At 26.1% G+C, this 20016-nt stretch overlaps 1 non-coding gene across 1 annotated transcript; it reads left to right on the plus strand.

Moving 5' to 3' along the window:
- The first annotated feature begins 16571 nt into the window (after positions 1 to 16571).
- On the plus strand, positions 16572 to 16653 carry TRNAS-GCU (transfer RNA serine (anticodon GCU)). Its single transcript has one exon. It is a non-coding gene; the product is annotated as a tRNA-Ser (tRNA).
- The last annotated feature ends 3363 nt before the right edge of the window (positions 16654 to 20016 follow it).

Genomic DNA, 20016 nt, shown 5'->3' on the forward strand with positions numbered 1-20016 from the left:
TATTACTTTTTATTACTAATATATTTTCGTATTCATGAATATAATCCAAATATAAATATATATTTCTCTTATATTACAATTTAGTCACTTATATTTAAAATATTACGTTTTAGTCACTTACGTTATCGTTTTGTTACGAAGTAATCACTCTACCATTAAGCTCTGTTAACTCCTTAATGACAATCTTACAAATTGAGATGAGAATAGTTTTTTCAATAAAAAAAAAAGAAACTAAAAAGAAAGAGACGAATGGTTTTTTTTTTTTTGGTTCAAGGTGTAATTAATTTAATTTTTTTAATTAATTAAAAACATATTATCATCCCAGTTGGATATCTAATTTGGTATTTAAAACCTATTTAGGCTGCCATGTAGGATTGCCGTTAGGAAAGTAACGGAGCTTAATGGTATAGTAACTACTTCGTAACAAAACGATAATGTAAGTGACTAAAACGTAACATTTCAAACATAAGTGACTAAAATATAATCTAAGACAAACAAAAATAACTATTTTTTAATTTACCCAAAAGTTTAATATATTAAATATCTATATAAAAATTGTATTATAGAATTTACAATTTTCAAGAGGCTAGCCTTCTATAACGGTCCATAATGTTGAGCGTGACAGATATTTGTCATTATCAGATGCAAATGCTACAAGGAAACTACAGCTGTACACACGCGATACGAAATACAACCTAACTTTACCTAAGTTTCTTTTTCATTTTTCTTATATTTATACCGTATTCATACTTTTTTATGTAATAGTTATGTTTAATTTTTATATTTAAATTATGTCTAATTAGTTAATATTTTATTTTATAAATTTTGATATATTTACATTTTCATGTTAAATTCGTGCTTTTTTTTCGTATTGTACTTATTATTTTTCTCTGTCATATTCAGTATCGTATTATAATTAAGTGTAAGAATACTATCACTTTGAAATATTAGATTTTGAGTTATGTTTGTGTAAACGTATTTGATCGGGTAATTATTCAGTCTGATACTTATAATGATTAATTTTGATAATAACTATTAATATAATTATAATTTTTCACTTAAAATTGTTTAAGCAATGATATTAGATTAGAAGTGTTGTAAAAAATGTAATAAAAATCTATTTTAATCAGTGGTGGAGAGTTCGATCATTGCCCTAGGTATGGAGCAATTTTAAAAATAAAATAGTTACTAGACTCACTCTTGTAGATACCTTGAGAAATAAAAAAAAATGTAATAAAAATAAAATAGGTTAAAATATGCCATAAATTTATGTATTTTTGAAAATTTAGAATTTATTTCTTTTACTTTTTAATTTCAAGGATTTAGTCATTTAACCTTTTATATTCCAAAATTCAAGTGTAATTTTTAACACATTAAATTTGTATATGTGACATTTTGAAGAAAAAAGATTCACTTGAATTTAAATGAAAATAATAATGTTAACAGATAAACTTGAATTTTGAAATCGAAAAAAACTAAATTTTAAAAATAAAATATATAAATTAATTTTAAAATTTCCCAAGAGTAAATAAACTAATGGTACATTTTTAATCAATAAAATAACATGAAATTGTATGAAATGCCAAAAAAAAAACAAATTAAATTCGATTATGATATGATTGAATATACAAATTTTTATGGTATGCTATTATGGGTGATCGGATAGCCGGGAAAGTAGGTGAGTTTGAAAATGAAATCAAGATTGCAATATTTTAAATTAGGTTTGATTTATTATTTGATTTCCGAATTTGATATTTTCTTAATTTCGTATTTATGGTTTTTTTGTTTAATACAATATATGTATTTGATATAAATTATACATTCTAGTATTTAAAGGTAATTGTGTTAAATATTAATGTTTAGTTTGAATTTTAGGATTAATTTAATGAAAATTTATTATTAAATAATAATAATATATATTTTATGTCTATTTTACGATCAATATTCGAGGTAAGTGGTTATCTCTCTCACCAAAATTATTTTCAATGTTCAAATTTGTTTTTTTCATTGAGATTACAATATATTTTTCAGTGCAACCAACACTTGTATTTCACGAGTTAAATACAAAAATTAAATAAATTTAAAATTAACATCAACTTTCAAACCTAAATTAGTAGTAATTAATTTACATTTAATCAGCCTTAAAACTCGAATTGAACACACAAAAAAATTAACAACATTACCTTTGACATTAAAATACGTAACTTTGACTAAATATTCATATACTACATTAGACAAAAAAAAAACATAAATACCACGTTAAAAAAAATGTCAAACTCGGTGCGAATATAATGTATTAAACCTTTAAATGAAATTACCATAATTTGGTGGGGAAATTCAACATTTGATCATTGCCACCCAATTAGTAGATTTGCATTAAATGGTATACATTAAAACTAGCTTATATGAAGTTAATTTATTGGGAAAAGAAGTTTGGGATGGAGGAGATTGTATTGGTATTACCCCTCTAATTTTACAAAAAATTATTTTAATTCTCTATTTAATTTTACGTTTTTTAATTTTTAATTTTACGTTTTTTATCAAATCGCTACAAAATAAATAGAAAAGTTAAAGTTTTTTTTTTATTTTTTTAACGTTGTATACACGTGGATTGCCACGTAGATGCCACACTAACATCTAGTTAAATTTTTTTAATTTTAAATATTAAAATTATTAAATTATTAAAAACTATAAAAAAATTATTTTTTATTTTTTTAAATAATTAAATGTTGATGTGTCATCTACATGGTAATCCATGTGTATATATCATGCATCATTGTTCAAAGTCCATAACCAAAGCACAAAGAGTGTCTCATAGAGGTCAATCTATTAAATAGGGCTCGTTTGACTCACTCAAACTAGTCCAATTTGAAGAACAAGTGACGAAGCCCATCTGCTTGAAGTTTTGGTGGCCCAGTGAAGCACTTATCGTAAATTAGGGATATATTGGTAAATATAGAAAGTAATTTTAGAATATTGTAGGAGATTATAATTTGATAAGATTTAATTGTGTAGCATTTGGGAATTATGTAAATCTATTAATTGTAAATAGGCTTCAATCTCTTCCATTGATGTAACTAAATTTGTATCGTTAGTTTTGAGGTAGCTCAACTATAAATAGAAGTCATCCCCTTCGTTTGCAATCATCAATTGTAATATATTATTTAGTAAGTAAATACTAATTGAAAGCATCTACTCAAACACTTGGGCGTGTTTTAGCTTTCTTGTGGCTTTACTATTCTTTCGTTGCTTCTGCTTTATTTTTTATGCCTTGGAGAAATTTTACGAAAATTCTCACTTTTGCGAGTGTTAGATTAACTTAAGTAGATTTGAATCAAAGAAATTATCTAAGGCCGCGCTAACTGCGAGACTAAAGTTCTAGTCCCATAATATATGCCACATCAGCAAAATTAGCAAACATTAACTTTTCTATCCAATTTTGGGTGATTTGTCAAAAAAAATGCAAGTTCAAGAATTAAAAGATATAAAAAATTAAATAGAGAGCTAAAATAACTTTTTTGTAAAGTTAGAGGGCCAAAAAAATCAATATACCTTATTTGTATATGCATGCATTTTGTATTTGATTTTTTTAGGAACAAACTTTATAAATATAAATAAATTTTGATTTAATACATATTATAATAAATAAATTTTAAATTTGTATAATTACACACATTAAATTTTAATTTTATTGAATTAGAAAATAATGTTACGTATACAGCATTTATGGTATATAAAATTAAATATAGATATATAATTACACTAAATTAAATTTATGTATAACATTATAATTTAAATTAAAAATAACATATTTATTATATTAGTTTGTTGAAGATATTTAGGATTTTCTTTTTAGGGTCAAAGATCTTAACTTTTCCTTCATAAACATAAGACAAATAAAAAGATTAGATCAGTCACGGGGTCATATACACATCCTATTTTGAAAAATATAATTATTAAAATATATAGATAATGAATAAAATAATTAAAATGCCGAATTTTGATAAAAATATATTTAAAACAGGCACGAGTGAGCAACAATTTCTTTTCTTCTTTTACATCCTTTGATTAAAGTTTACGTTATTATTTTGTTATAAAGTGGTCACTATATCGTTAAACTTTACTACCTCCCTAACGGCAATCTTAAGCTGCAATCTAAATAGATTTTAAATGCTAACTTAGATGTCTAGTTGTTGGGATGAAAATAAGTTTTTAATTAAATAAATTTAATTTAGATTGCCACGTAGGATCCCTGTTAGGAAGATAACAAGCTTAACGGTAGAGTGATTATTTTGTAACAAAACGATAATGTAAGTGACTAAAACATAAAATATCAAACATAAGTGACTAAAATATAATCTAAAGTAAATAAAAGTGACTATTTTTATAGTTTAGCGAAAGTTTTATTAACTATGATTTCAAATAAAATTTAAGTTTTTATATAAAATAATAATTTTTCGAAGCATTAAAAAGCAAGATATTAACCTCATTTTATAATTTCACTATTTATTAACTACGTATAATTTTATTTATATTTTCACCATTAATCTTTATATTCAATAAATTTCAATTAAAAATAGTAAAAAATCTAATTAATTATCTAATATTATCATATGTCGTAATTTTCAATTAATATATGTATGTTTTTTTCAATTAATAATTTTATTTAGACTCGAATCTAAAATCTTAACCTCAAATGTTAAGCTAAAATTTCATTGGTTGTAAGTTTATTTTTTATTTTACTAATTTCAAGTAATTTATGAGTCATTCGGTTAAACTTTTTGTTCTGATTGTTATATTGATCAGTTCTCAACTCGTTCGATCAGATCCTGTTCTAGTAACATTGATCACATCATTAAATATTGACAGAATTTAAATTCAATGATCAAGATGTATCTAGTTACCAAATTCATTAAACAAAGTGACTAAAAGAAGTATAAGTACCGAGCTGAACCAAATTGCGAAGTTTAGGAGTAAAAAAGTATTATCCCTTGAATATAAGTTTAACTTAATTTTAATTTTATATCACATTAACATACATTTAAGTTCTTATTATTTTATAATTAAAAAATGAAATAGCGAATAAACAAAATAGAAAATACATAAATAATATTAAAGGTATTGTTCTCTTCTCATTTAAAATTTTATTTCATAAAATCTATAATGAATTTTTCTTTTCCCTTTTTCATCATTTTATATTTATTTATTAAATAAATCTTACTTCTGATATACCTGAAATGAAATAGTAAAAAGGAGACAGGACAGTCAAAAGTTTCTCTTTTTCTTTAACACCTTTTCAATACATGCCTAACTATATTAAGCTTGAATTAAATTTAGAGTGGGAAAAAGTGAAACTCTTCTCGTACTGTTTATAACATAAATAAAAGGATGATATATTTTATTATATTTGAACCCATGTTTTCTTGATTACTAACCGGAGTATTAGATAGGATTTGGGTCACTTATTCGTGACCCGAATAAATCTCACTAAACGATTGAGTGCGAGGTAAATCGCAAGAAGACAGTAGGGAGAGTTCGCAGATCTAATTCGCAATGTGAGCTCGTGGATTCAGCTTGCATGAACCAAGTGACGATCGTGGTCCTAGTTCACATATACCCAAGGTGCTTGCAAAAGAGAGATTACGTGTTCTGCAAGCAACCCAGAGTAAAACATGTATTCAACAGGCCTAAAATTCGCTCAAAATGTTAGTCCTAGGAACAGAGAAGACCGCGTACACTGCAGGCAACTCAAGGCGAAACATGTGTCCAGCAGGTATGGAGCCCACACAGAATGTCAGTCCTAAGGATGATAAGGTCAAGACAAAACAGTGAGGTCAAGTCGTGAGATGTGATGATATAAATATCTGAACGTTCTTATTAATAAGATACGATATAATATTACTCAACACATATCAATCGAACTAAAACTTAATCAGTAAAAAAAACAAAATGTTTACCTTGACACAATAAATATAGAAAGGAGACAAGAGAGTGAAAGGCAGGTTGGTTAAAGGAGGAGTAAAAAAAAAACGAAAAAGAAAGAGTAATGATAATGTCTTTAAACTCGTGCGCTGAAATGCAGCAATGTAGAGTCCAGATCAGCTCCTTGCCCTCCATTTCAAACATGCGATTCTAAGCTGCAGCCGTCAGAGGATTCTCCCCCGTTTCTTCTTCCCTTCCTCTGTTTTCTTCCCTATTTTCCTTTCTATCATGTTTCATAGTACGATTTCAAAAACTGCGGATATAATTTTATTTTATTATGGGTTTAGATATAAAAAAATTCAAATAATATTTGAATTTCGATATTTTATCTTTTTAGATAATGAATTTGAATTCATATAAGGTTGAATATATTATTTAGCATTCGAGTTTGGTACATTTTGTATTTATTGTCGATTCAGTCCAATTGATGTGATTTATTTAAAGTTTTAGGGTTGATTTAATAAAAGTTAATTTTCTCAGAAAAAAGTTAATTACTGATATTATTAGCTAATTATAAATTTTCATCAAATCAACTTTAAAACTCAAATTAAATACTTAAAATTAGCACTGCTACATTCAAGTATTAAAATGTATAACTTTTGTCAAATACAAGTGTCACGTTGGATTAAAAAATAACATATGTACCACATTAGAAAATAAGTGTCAAACTTGGATACCAAATTATGTATAAACCTTCAAATAATGATTAACCAAATTAGTTATCTGCTTTACTTTTTAATTTTTAATTTTAAAAAATCTTTATACTACTTACTAGATATTTAATGGATTAATATATTTGATGAGTAATTTAATTAAGTTTAATTAAATACAAGTGTTGGGTGTAATGGTAGAATATAATATACTTTCAATAAAAGACTCAAGTTCAAATATTGGAGTCGACATTGTTAGGAGGAAGAGGAGTAAATTCCGAAAGGATTCAATCTCTATGGACCATAAATGAGAATAATTTTTTGTTTTTTTTTTAGGGGGGTAGGGGAAGAGTTTACAATTACATATACATTATAATCACAATAACATGTTCGAGTACATTGAGATATAATTAAACAAAACCCACACATGACAACTATATATTGTGGAATTAGCTGCGCACACATAACAGTTGTGCATAGGTTTATTCAACTCTGGTTCGTAATAGTTTTTCTCAACAATGTCATTTTTAAGGTTTGAACATGTATTCTACTTTTAAAATTTCACAAATATTTAAATTCAGTTAAAATTTATGTATTATTTAATTTCTCTATATTGTAGAAGAAAAATAGATAAATAATTTTCAATTTTAGTTAAAATTTTGTCACATCTTTTGTTCAATTTTAATGGGAAAATATCTAGTACATTATTAATAGAGGTTTTAGATTTCACAAGAAAGGTTAAAGAGTTGATAAGTTTCCTATAGAAGTATAATCAAATATTAACAAAATAAATATTTAAAAAAGACACATGTCAATTTTTAACACCGCTTGTGAAATAAATATATATATTACCAAGATACCAAATATTCACCTAATTTTATCATGTGTAAAATTTTATTAATTTCTAAAAAGATAAAAATATTCTCGTAATAATATAACTTACTTTTATATTAAAAATAATTTTGATAATTTTCAACTGAGTTGACATGGGTTACTCAACTCAATTAAAGATGTTATTATTGTAGAGATATAATTATCATGTCTACTGTTAGTAAAAAGCACACACTTTGGAGACGAATTTAAAAGACTAATTTACTAATAAATGCCAAAAATTTTTAAAAAAGTACATGAAATTGTTTTTTAAAAATTTTATGGGAATGGATTGATTTTACAAAAAATACTTCGTTTTTAAGTGATTTACAGAAAAATGCTTCCAGCTAGAAGCAATTTTTGTCGCATCAGTACTAAAAGTGGCAGCACTAATTTTTTTTTTGTGCCACCTATTAATATGAAAATAAAACTTACAAAATATGTATTTATATAGATCCAAAGTCTCATTTTCTCTTATTTACTTAAGCGATATGAGATATAGTTTATATAGATTCATAATCCATTTACAGTTCATTCTTAAATAATTTGAAATTACTTACTCTTATACCAATATCTTTTGCTCATGTTTGGTGCTGTGAATAAACGAAGAGAGAAAGGTGAAGATATGTGTGTGTGGGAGATATTATTAAATAGTATTTCAATTAAATTTTTTTTAATATTATTAAAATGTCATGTACCAATTCTTAATTAGTTGAAAGAATTTTTCTAATGATATAATAGTATAGGCCATTATGAAATTATAGTTTAGATCGTTTTGTGACAAAAAATAAATTTAAATATCTAAATATATATATATATATATATAATTTGAAGGTTACTTATAAGCTACAAATGGATTATGAGTCTATATATACTCATATCCAATATTCCACATAGTTTAAGAAAACAAAGAAAATGAGACTTTGGGTGTATATAAAGACTTATTTTCTAAGTTTATTTCTATATTAATAGGTGGCACAAGGAATTAAAAAGAAATATTAGTGCTATCACTTTTAGTAACATAAATCTATTTCCGTAATTTTTTTAAAATCGGTTTATTCACATAATTTTTTTAAAATTTTTGGCCTTTATTAAATTTGCTAATTTAAAAGGTTGTTATTTTCTTATATTATTGCAATATTGGAAGAGATGGAAAAATTTGTTGAAATTTAAACACATAAGTGTCAAATAAAAGCTTTAATTATTACATCAAACAAGTCTTACAATAAATTATATATAACACCATCTTAAATCCATTTATATTTTATTGAAAATGATTATCTTATACTGTAGTAAATATATTTATAATAAATAAATAAAATAATATATTAATTGAAATCACAAAAAATATTAAAAATTGTGTGAAAAATTCAAATCCAATAGTATTTTTATATTAAAACAAAAAATATATAAATTATTTTATAAAATAAATATATTTTTAATTACTATATAATCAAGTTAACTTGCTATAATAACTCGAGTAAATGCTTAAAATATGAGAGAGATTATGAGTTATAGGGCCACATGAAATGTAGGTGGGGAAGAGTAGTCTAATGTAGCCGGGGACAATGGCGCCAATCGAGGCACCAAAGCCTCCCACAAAATCTGAATAAATAGATTATCTGCATAAACACCGCACGCCCCCACTGCTTTCCCTTTTCTTTCTTCAATTTTTTCGAATTCCAATGCGCTCTTTCTGCAATTTATGAACCATCTTTCTGCTTTTTCTTTTGTTTCAACGACTGTGAAATTGAAATTTCTAAATTATTAAAATAATAATTTATGTTTGAAAAATTATATTATATTATAATATTTTAGTTATTAAATATTAATTATTATTAATAATATAACGATAAATTAATTTAACGAGTTAAATTATTATTTTAAGCAAAAATATTAAATTAAATTATACAATTAATTTTTATATTTTCTTTCGAAAGATTAAACCTTTAAATCTGAACATGGTTGAATAAATAAAATAATAGAATACACTTTATGTGTATACCGACTAATCATAAAAATGAGTTGCTTTGATGTTGAAAAAGGACAATCGATCTGTTTTGTTCTATAATCAGTCAAAGTGATTGATTGTCATAATAGTTCTTTTTCTAATACCTTCTCTTTCTCAGGCCAGCTTGTACCCACACATTGGTGTCTGTTCTTTTCTTTGTTCTTTTCAATTGAGGGATGAAAGAGTTAGCATGGGTTCAATTGAGTTAATTTTAAGTTATAACTTGTAATAAACGATATTCAACACGTTTTCAGGAAACATTAAATAAAAAATCGATTAAATTCAAATGAATTCGTTCATACACATATGGAACTCAATCATGAGATTTTGAAGTTTTAATAACTTCACCTTATCATCAAGTTAATGTTACTTATTGATATTTACTTGAAAACCTAAAGCTTATGATCTAATGTACCAACGTCGCCAACATTGTCATGATAGAAAGGATTACACACCCTTTGAAAAAGGCCAATAAACAAAGGAAAAATAAAGTAAAAGATTGAGTGCAAGATAATTATACAAACTTCTATCATGTTGTATGGCGATAATTTTAATAAATTGATGAAATATTAAATTGAAAGTTCCCATAATAAATTATAACACATGGCAACCAACACATGTAAGATAAAAGGGAAAAAAAAAAAAAGCAAATAGATATAGTTTTGAATGGCATTTTCTGAAAGGGGATAGATGAAATAGAAAGAAGAAAAGTTGTATTAATATTCATCGAAAAAGTTAATACTATGTGTTAGTTTAATGATTAAAGTGTTCATCGTTCTACATATAATCTAAGTTTGAATCATGTTAATCGTGTTGCTATTAAATTTTTGTTCTTCTCTTATAATTTAAAAAGAAAAAATCATTCATATACAAAATGTAGTTTTGATTTGAGTATTGATCATGCCACTCCCTAGACTAGTTAAAATAGGATTATGTCTTTTTTCTTGTCTTTATTTTGACTGTACATGTGCTAAGCTAGTTAAAATCTTTAAGAATAGTGAATAATAGTAAGGTCTTTTTCTTTTTTATCTTTAATTTGTCGACACCTTTGGGAAATTTTTGTAACTTTTTCTTTATGATTTTCTTTTTGCAATTAAAGAAAAAAAAATGTAGGAGCTGAATTAACAAAAGTTGTGAAGGTTTGAGTTTGTAATTATTGGAGAAATTTAGTTAAGAAAATGGTTTTTATTTATAACGAAAGTTTAAAAATTTTGAATATCGAGTCAGTTTGTGATATTTATATTAATAATTTTTTTCTCGAAAAGTACACGTGTTTGTGTAAGATGGATTTGTATCGTTCCCAACCTTTTTTGTTATATTCGTACCTCGAATTGTGTTGAGTGTGGGTTCGAGCAACATAAACCAAATGTAGAACAAGAAATGATTTAATTTCTTTCAGTGGGAAAATAATTATCACAATAGGAAACGGTACAAATCGTAATCTCTAAAAAATAGAATTTATTCTTAAAAAATAAATTTTCACTACTTTCTGGCAGAATAACAATATATAAAAATTGTGTGTTCATAGCTTTACTAGTGACATCTATTTATAGGAAGAGGTGGGAGAATCCTTGTTGAATAAGAGTTGAACAAATAATATTATTTAAAATAAAAAAATAAAAATTCTCCTAGTCTAACTAGGGAGGAGGTGGGCGGCACACTTTAGTAAATAAAACTCTGGCTTGTGACCCCTCTCTCTTATGATGAAAGGATTTGGGCATCTCCTGCATTGAGCTCAATTATAAGTGTTTCTTAAACTCTTAACCCAACATTTTATAATTTAATTAAATTTTATACTTATTTTCTATTTTTCAAAATAAATATTATTGGTTCTATTAATTTAATTAATTCCATTAACTAAATTAATTTCTAATTAAGTAATTTTCTTAACTTAATTTTAATTCCGTTAAAATCATAATAATTTTCTTGGAAAAGAATCTATGACACAAATATATTTAATTTACTTATTCAATTGGATTCATAATGGATTTTTAATTTAATTTAATTTTCAGACATCAATTATTTAAATAATAATTCAAAAATCATAAGTTAATTTTCAAGTATTCTCTAGACTCAGCGAGAAAACGCATTCATTTATGAATGTGACTCGCTTATCTAACTTTATCATTTCTATTTATTTTTGTTCATTTGGTTCTATATGCAATTCATTTCTGGTTTCAATGAGCCAGCAGATGGATATAGTTTATAATTAAGTTTCAGCTTTTCGTTTATTAATTATAAACTTATTCAGTCATGAACTCATTCCATTATAGTATCGTATCATGATTGAACTTACCCTAATTACATACCATTAGAAAACTACTTAATCAGTGATCGTCCAATGATATTGTCATAAGTGTGTTACCATCATAGGATACACTTAATCTATTTGGGAAAAATTCATTCTTCCAATAGGATCGATCCTATTTGATCTCATGATAATCATTACATATTTTTCGTGAAAAGCCATTTGTCATTAAATAGTAATTAAATCAATTATCACAAAAATAGATATAAAAATTTGATGACGTGACACTCTAAAATTATGTCACATCATCACTTGAAAACTAAAAGAAATATATAAATCTTCAAGTAATGACATGATACAATCTTAGAGTGTCACATATAGTGCTCTAATAACTAGACCAATGATTGAATTGATCAAACTATTGATTCTCGATTCAATTGTTGGACTAATAATAAATAAATAAATATTCATAAAAATTAAAAATACTAAACCAATTAAATTGGTTCAACTACTAAATTTGTTCTAGATTTCGATTTTTATTGATTTTTAGAAGTTTACGATTCAATTAGTTCAACCCTTTTGTTTAAATCAACATATTGAGTAGTTCTCGATCCAATAGGGCCTAATCAACCAATCCAGTCATATTTCAATAATACTAATCACATTATCAAATATTGGTAGAATGAAAGTACAAAATGAATTTAGTTTACGAATTCATATGCTAAAATAATAAAAATTTCAAAATCAAATATTATATAATCCCAAATTTGTAGATGAATTAAACGTCTTTGAATAAATTTTGACATATGCTTTCCACCGTAAAATAGGGTTTTGGGAAAATCCCCATAAAAAAAATTCAGGAAAAATAAAAACAAAAGGTAAACTATTGAGTGCAACATAATTATACATGCAAACTTGTATGGTGATGATTTTTATACATTGATGCCACATGAAATTGAGAGTTTCCATTCCAAATTAACACATGTCCATTTTTCTTAAAAAAAAAAAACGAACACTATATGATTTGATATTGAATTACATGGCAAATCAATGTATACATAAAATTTATGGTTCCTCGAAGGGTTTAGTATGAAGAAATTATTTATGGAAATGAACTGTTTTTAAAAATAATAACGGGTGTAGACTAAAAACTCAAAAATATGCTGACGTAGACGTGTTTTTAAGAGATAATTTAATTCTCGAATAATATTGATAAATTTAAGAAAAGCAAATTCAACTGGGATTACATGACCAAAAGCGTCCATGTTAGCGTGCTTTTGCCTGACACAAAGGAAAAAGCATTGACATGGAAGCATTTTTTCGAATTATCCCTTAAAAACACGTCTATGTTAGCGTGTTTTTGGGTTTTCGATCTACACCCATTATTATTTTTAGAAAGAGTAATTTTGGAAATGTGCCTTTATTGGTACTAAACCCTTCCTTGAAGAGATAAATTTTAAAACTATAACTATAGTTTAATGTACAATTGTATACGTAATACGTAAATATATTAACAAATTTAATAATTAAATTGTTATAACATTAACCATATAAAGAATTATGAAAAGAATAAAATAATAGGTGATTTTGAACTTCAGCCAATGGATTATCCCCAATGCTTAAATAAATAAATTTAAAAAGTTTATATACTATATTTAAGTTCAAAAGGTTAGGTTTCACATGATTAATAGTCTTGCAAAGAAAAGGAACAATGATAATGAAAGCTGACCTATTTACCACAAGAGAAACTAACATATACATGCACATAGTAATTGTTTCTGAAAGTAAATTAATGGTTAAAATAGTCACCTCATTAATTTTTGGCTCAATTAATACTATCGATTTTTAAGCATCAATAAAATAGTATCACGTTATTAAATTTTAAAGATAATAAAATATTATTATTCACTTATCTATATTTAATATTTTCTCCAAATTAATTTAACTTTGATTAAATGATTTAAAATAATTAATTTTTAAATTATAAATAAACATCTTTTATTCTTTTACAAATTTTAATTTTTTTCATAAGTTAATATTTTTTATGTTATGCAACCAATTTTTTAAAAAAATAATAATTTTGTGTACTTCTTTTCATGTTATTAACACATAATTTTGGTAATTATTTTATTTTGAACTTTGAACCTCGAACCTCGAACTCTGAATTAACTCCGAGATTCAGGGTTTGGATTTGAGATTTAAAGCTCTAGATTTGGGGGTTCGAGGGTACATGTTTGGGTTTAAAGTTTAAGATTTAAGAGTTCAGTATTACAAATTATGAGTTTGATGTTTAGGATTCGAGTTTAGGGTGCAAGAGTTTGGGGTCCTAAGTTTTTGGTTCAGGATTCTAGATTCAGGGTTCAGGTTACAAAAAAAAATTACCAAAATTATGTGTCAATGACATGAAAAAAAATATTAAAATATTATTAAATAATCGAAAAGGGACCATGAACAATGTGGTGAAATGGTCCATAAAATATTTTCTTTACGGACGAGTGTATAATAATAATTTCATATTTTTAAAATTTGATGTATAATAAAATTCGGTTTAACTAATTCGTGAATCAATTGATCTAATCTAATTTTAAAAACTTTGCAAAATACCAGTTACTCACTAACACTAGAAAGTGCTTAAAACAAGGAGGCAATATTTAATTTACAAGAGTTCATAAATTATCATAAAAACATGTTTTTTTAAATTGCAAATATCTTTTAAGAAGGGTGTTTTTTTTTTTCCCTTCTCTTTAAAGGTTTAGTGAGAAAGAGAAAGGCCCCAAGCCCTCAATTAGTTTGCATATCCAATGCAATTAGGGTAGCTTGGATTAGGGGATTTAATCAATTTTGATGGGGGTTCTTACATAATCATTTGTGACCAATAATTAAAGGAGGAAAAAGCTCAATGAAAATTGGAAAAGAAGTGAGCATAATTTGAGGAAGAGGGCCTAAGCTGCCAATGATGCTAACTTCTATATATATAAATGGATAAAGTAAGATATATTTAGTTTGATTTTAAAAATTTTTGTGTGTCTAAAGTAGTCCTTTAACAACTTTTCTCGATTTTAGTCCATTTGACGACATCATCACCTAATTTTTTTATAAAAAATTATAATTTTTTAGGTGATGATGTGCATAATATCATAGTACTACAACATCATATGGACTAAAATTGAAAAAGTTGTCGAGTTGAAAGACTAATATAGATAGAAAAATCCAGGGAGCAAATTAAAAAAAAATTACCAAATTCAAACACTAAATAGGGTAAACTACATCAATGTCAATCAACTTCAAAAAGTTACAAAATGGTCATTGAACTATTCGAAAGTTTTCATTTAAGTTACTGAACTATTCAAAAGTCTTTATTTAAGTCACTGGATTGTTAAGTTTTTTTTTTTAAAGTCTGACTAGCGAGCTTTAAGTAACAATTTAACGATTGGTACGGTGGATCTGTTGCTATCAATGAGTAGAAAAACATACCTTAAACCCAAGTCGATATGATGGTAAGTGTCGAAAATCGGAGAAGAAAACTATTTGGATTTTGGTTCGCGAATTTGTGACATTCAAAACTATTTTATGAGAAAAATAAAAACTCAAATTGTAGAAGAGAAGAGGAAGAAGAGATTTCAATTGGTGAAACTGGTGTGAATAGAGAAGGAACTCAAACCTAAACCAAAACGTAAACTTACTAAAAATTTAACGATCTTAGCTATACGTTACCTTACTAAATATTGCTTCATTAAAAAAATTAATATATCCATATTTGACACCTTAACCTAAATCTAAACGACGTAAACTAAGGCAACAATCAATAACTCTATTTTTTATCTGTAATATTATAAAAAGAATACTTCGAATCATTGCTAGTAGACCAGAAAAATGCCCATGAGCACAACCTTCTTACTTGACAACGGGACTCTTTCTAATTGAGTGATACCGAGCTCATGTTGAAAGCTTAAGAGTGGCTTCCTACTATATTAAACACTAAACAAAACACACACACACACTCTCTCTCTCTCTCTCACACACGCACATCCTAATCAAGAGCGGTAGGATTTTGTGGTTTTAAATCAATAAAATTAAGCTTTCAAGGACAAATAATCCAACGGTTCTGAATTGGTTCAACTAAAAGTTGATATTTCATTAATATTATTAATATATATTGCATTACATACACTTTTCAACACAAATTACCAAACCCTAAAAAAACAATACTAATAGCAATGATAATGTAGTTGTATTTTTTAATGATTTTCTATGTGGAAAGTGAGCATCTCAAAGTGTGGGTGTTTATTATATATATATATTATAAAACATAATCATATCCCTAAATGAGTGTGCCTTGTCAAAGAAAGTGAATTCATTTTATAAAATTATTTGTATTAAATATTTCAATAAACTTTAAATTTTATATATAGAAAACTTCATAAAATTGAAAAATTATCTAAATATAGGGGATGAGTGAAGTGTGAGATTGGGGAATGGAATTATTTGGGAGGATATATAGGAATGAGAAGGTTCCCAATGGAGGTGTTCATAGTGAGTACACATTGCAAGGCACATGGGGGAGTGGAGGGAAGGGGAGATGCTTTTGTTTTGTTCCCCAACAAAAAGCATTGGTAGTTGAGACGTGTCCTCATTATAATTCAATTTTTTGCACCTAAATCTAAGCAACCTTTTTGTTTTCTTTAATGACAGATGGGTCTTAATCTGATAGAAAAGAAAAAAGGGTACCCTAAAGTTTGGATTTATGGATTGATGTTAATGATCAAAGTTACGTGATATTAATATCATACAAAAATAGCGTGTCATTAGCGTCGCTTTGGCCGAGTGGTTAAGGCGTGTGCCTGCTAAGTACATGGGGTTTCCCCGCGAGAGTTCGAATCTCTCAGGCGACGTTTAATTTTTTTTTTCATTCCCTGTGTGAATAGGAAACCAGAAAACCCACTGCCCTAGCCTACAGTTTACAGTTTCATACTCCTCCTCCTCAGCTTCTTCTTCATATTTTCCAGCACTAGAATACTACAACAACAGCAAAAACCCATCATTCTTTGGCTGCAACAGCGGGCTCAATGATTTTGAGGAAACCCTGTCTTTTTCTTCCACGTTGTTGAGTGTTTTTCTTTATCTTCGTCAGGTTGTGGTATTTATATATTTATATGAAATCATTACTATTTATTGACATAATATGATAGGTAGGCTTCATACATATAGACACGTATTATACTCTGAACTCAATATGTGTTTATATGATGTTATGCACGTACAACCTCGCAGGAGAACGAGCTCAACTTGTGAACTTAGCCTGTAACCTTATCCCACGAACTCATTAGGATCCGGCCTAAACCCATTAGAGTTTTAGACAGATGATGATAATTATCCTAATACACTTCTTCTTTCACTTCATCACACAAACAAACATACCTAAATATAGTATACCAATATGATTTTTCCTACACATAAATATCTTCTTTATGGACATACCCAGAACCCTGCATGCAATCACTGCTAATGTTTAGGCATTGAATTTGATGGTACCTCTTGAATCATGGTGTGTTCATTATAGGCTGCCACACCAATACAATTTTTATTTTATTTTTACTATAAAACCATGAGACCTATTAAACCAAGTCAGACAATGTGGATCCCAAAATAATGCTTTGCCAATTCTGCTGGACTAACTTTGGGGGGTAAGAGAAAGGTTATTAGCAACTCAAAATTTGAAAAGGTTTGAATAATATTATTAAAAAAATTATTTATAAGTCGAATCAAATAAAAATTTAGACATGGATTCAATCTAGAAAATGAGTTTAAAATTTTGTTCAAATTCAACCCGGATAAAAATATTAAAATTCGAATCAAGCTTGGTTCACTTGTATTAAATTTTTATATTATTATTTTATATAAAAATAAATTTAAAAATATAATACACCAAATACACTAAAAATATTAAAATAATATTTCTCAACAAATGAAATTCTTTTTAAAATATACTTAAATAACACTAATATAAGCACAACTTAACAAGCAAATACCTCTACTACAATAGTAGCAAAATTAATAATAAAACAAGAGTTATACGATTTCCAAATAATAACAACAAAATAGTAGTAATATAAAAGCAAAACAATGAAAAATAGGGGAAAAACAATAAAAAAATAGTAGTAATTTTTTTTTACAAATTCGGGCCGGGGCGAGCCCAGGAAGCTTACTCAAGGCCTGATCCATTTAGAAAACATGTTTTACTTTTTTGTCTAAACCCATTTTTTGATTATATTTTTACCCAAACTCTTTGAGTTTTTAAATGGACCACCCGGCCTAGCACATGGATAAGTCTAATTATTCTGTTAAAAAAAATAGTTTTAATAAAAATTAGGCCCATTCAAAATGTAAATTGAGATCGAACTTAAACATTCAAAGACTAAATCTAATCTGGCTCAAATTCTAAATTTATAATATATTAAATTACGTAAAAAATTAAATATATAATAATATAGAACATTTTAATGAAAATGTTAAAAAATTATTATGTTGTCTTCATGAAAAAAATAAAATTATTTTCTAAAATTAAAGCCTCAATTGAGAATTCAACGCGCTTAGTTTGGTTCGACTGAAACTCATAAATGGCCAAAATCATTTGCCAGTTGGTCAAGTAGATTTGTACCTATTCATCTCTTTTCTTTTCTTTTCTTTTAATAAAAAATTCATTTAATTGAAATAAAAAATTATAAAAATAAAATATTAAAATTTAAATACATGAAATATTTAAATCTCGTGTGTTAGTCTGATAATTAGGGTGTTCACTATCCTAAATGTAATAGATTCAAATCGTATTAGTTACGTTACAATTATAATTTTAACCTCCTCTTACAATTTATAAAAAAAATACATATAATATTTTAAAAGTGATAATATGAACCTAATATTATAATTAGTGAATGAAGTGAATTAATAAATAATATGTAATGTCAGGACAAATATAATTGCAATAATGCAAGTGGCTGCTGCTAGCATACTTATTTAGACAAAAAGGATTGGAATGGAAAGAGAGTAATTTAAGAGGGGGCGATTTGATCCTTTTCATAATAATAGTATAATCCGCGTTAATCTTAGCTGTATTTCACATCTTTCAATATTTTTATTCCCCCTTTTTCTTTTGTGAAAATATCATCTTTTGTGAAAATACCGTGATTATCTTTATATTAAGAGTCGATTAAATTTTATTTCATTTATTAAAAAATAAGTAAATTAGTTCATATACATTGGATCAAAGAGCAATTTAATTTTTTATTAAAAATTTCATTTATTTCTACTGTTAAAAGCTGATCTTTATATGCCAATATGTTATACATGTGACATATTAAGTATCACTTTCTGGTTATTTCGTTAACCACATCAGTTTTAAATAGTACAGAAGGATGAAATTTTTAACAAAAAAAAATAATTTGTTCTTTGAACTACTGTACATGTTAGAATTTGTGTGACCCGAATCTCGTCACTTGTTGAAGAAATAAATACAGTAACAAAATAATGGGATATGTGAGGGACGAGAGCCATTTTGCTACTTGACATTGATTAGATTAGGATTTTTTTTCAACATTTTAAATAGATGTAGTCGAAACTCTTTTTATATCATTCGTTTTTTTTTTCAACATCAATAAATTTCTTCTCATTTATCCGTGATTTTTATGCAATCTAACTCTTAATATAAAAGCTTATTTAATACTTTTACCAATTTTGAATCATGTCAAAATATATATTTATACACTTACGGTTATACGATTATAATTTTAAAAAATCTTTCACATTACCAAATTAACAAAATAAATAAATGTATTATTAATAGCATTATAAAAATTAAAAATAGATAGACGAAATTTAATTAAAATATTAAATATTAAATATTAGCATAACACTATATTTAAATTAATTTTTTTTCCATTACTTAACAAGAAATATAAAAATCAATTAATAATATGGCATGCCTAAATAAGATTTTCTTATGCACGAAACCAATGATTATTAAGTATTACCTACTATGAATATTTGTTTAAAAAAAAATTACCTACTACAATAAAAATATTTCCATTAATGAAATATATAAATTCACTGAAAAATATAAAATACGTATACTTGGCCAATATTTATTTAAAGTAATGATTAAAATTTTGTTTAGCATTTACAAAACACGAGTTTAAACTCAGTCATCCTCTTTTCTTTGCTCAATATTGTAAAATATATAAATATATCAAAAGAAGAGA

The sequence above is a fragment of the Gossypium arboreum genome, chromosome 13 (assembly GCF_025698485.1).
Source record: "Gossypium arboreum isolate Shixiya-1 chromosome 13, ASM2569848v2, whole genome shotgun sequence".
In the NCBI taxonomy this organism is placed as follows: domain Eukaryota; kingdom Viridiplantae; phylum Streptophyta; class Magnoliopsida; order Malvales; family Malvaceae; genus Gossypium; species Gossypium arboreum.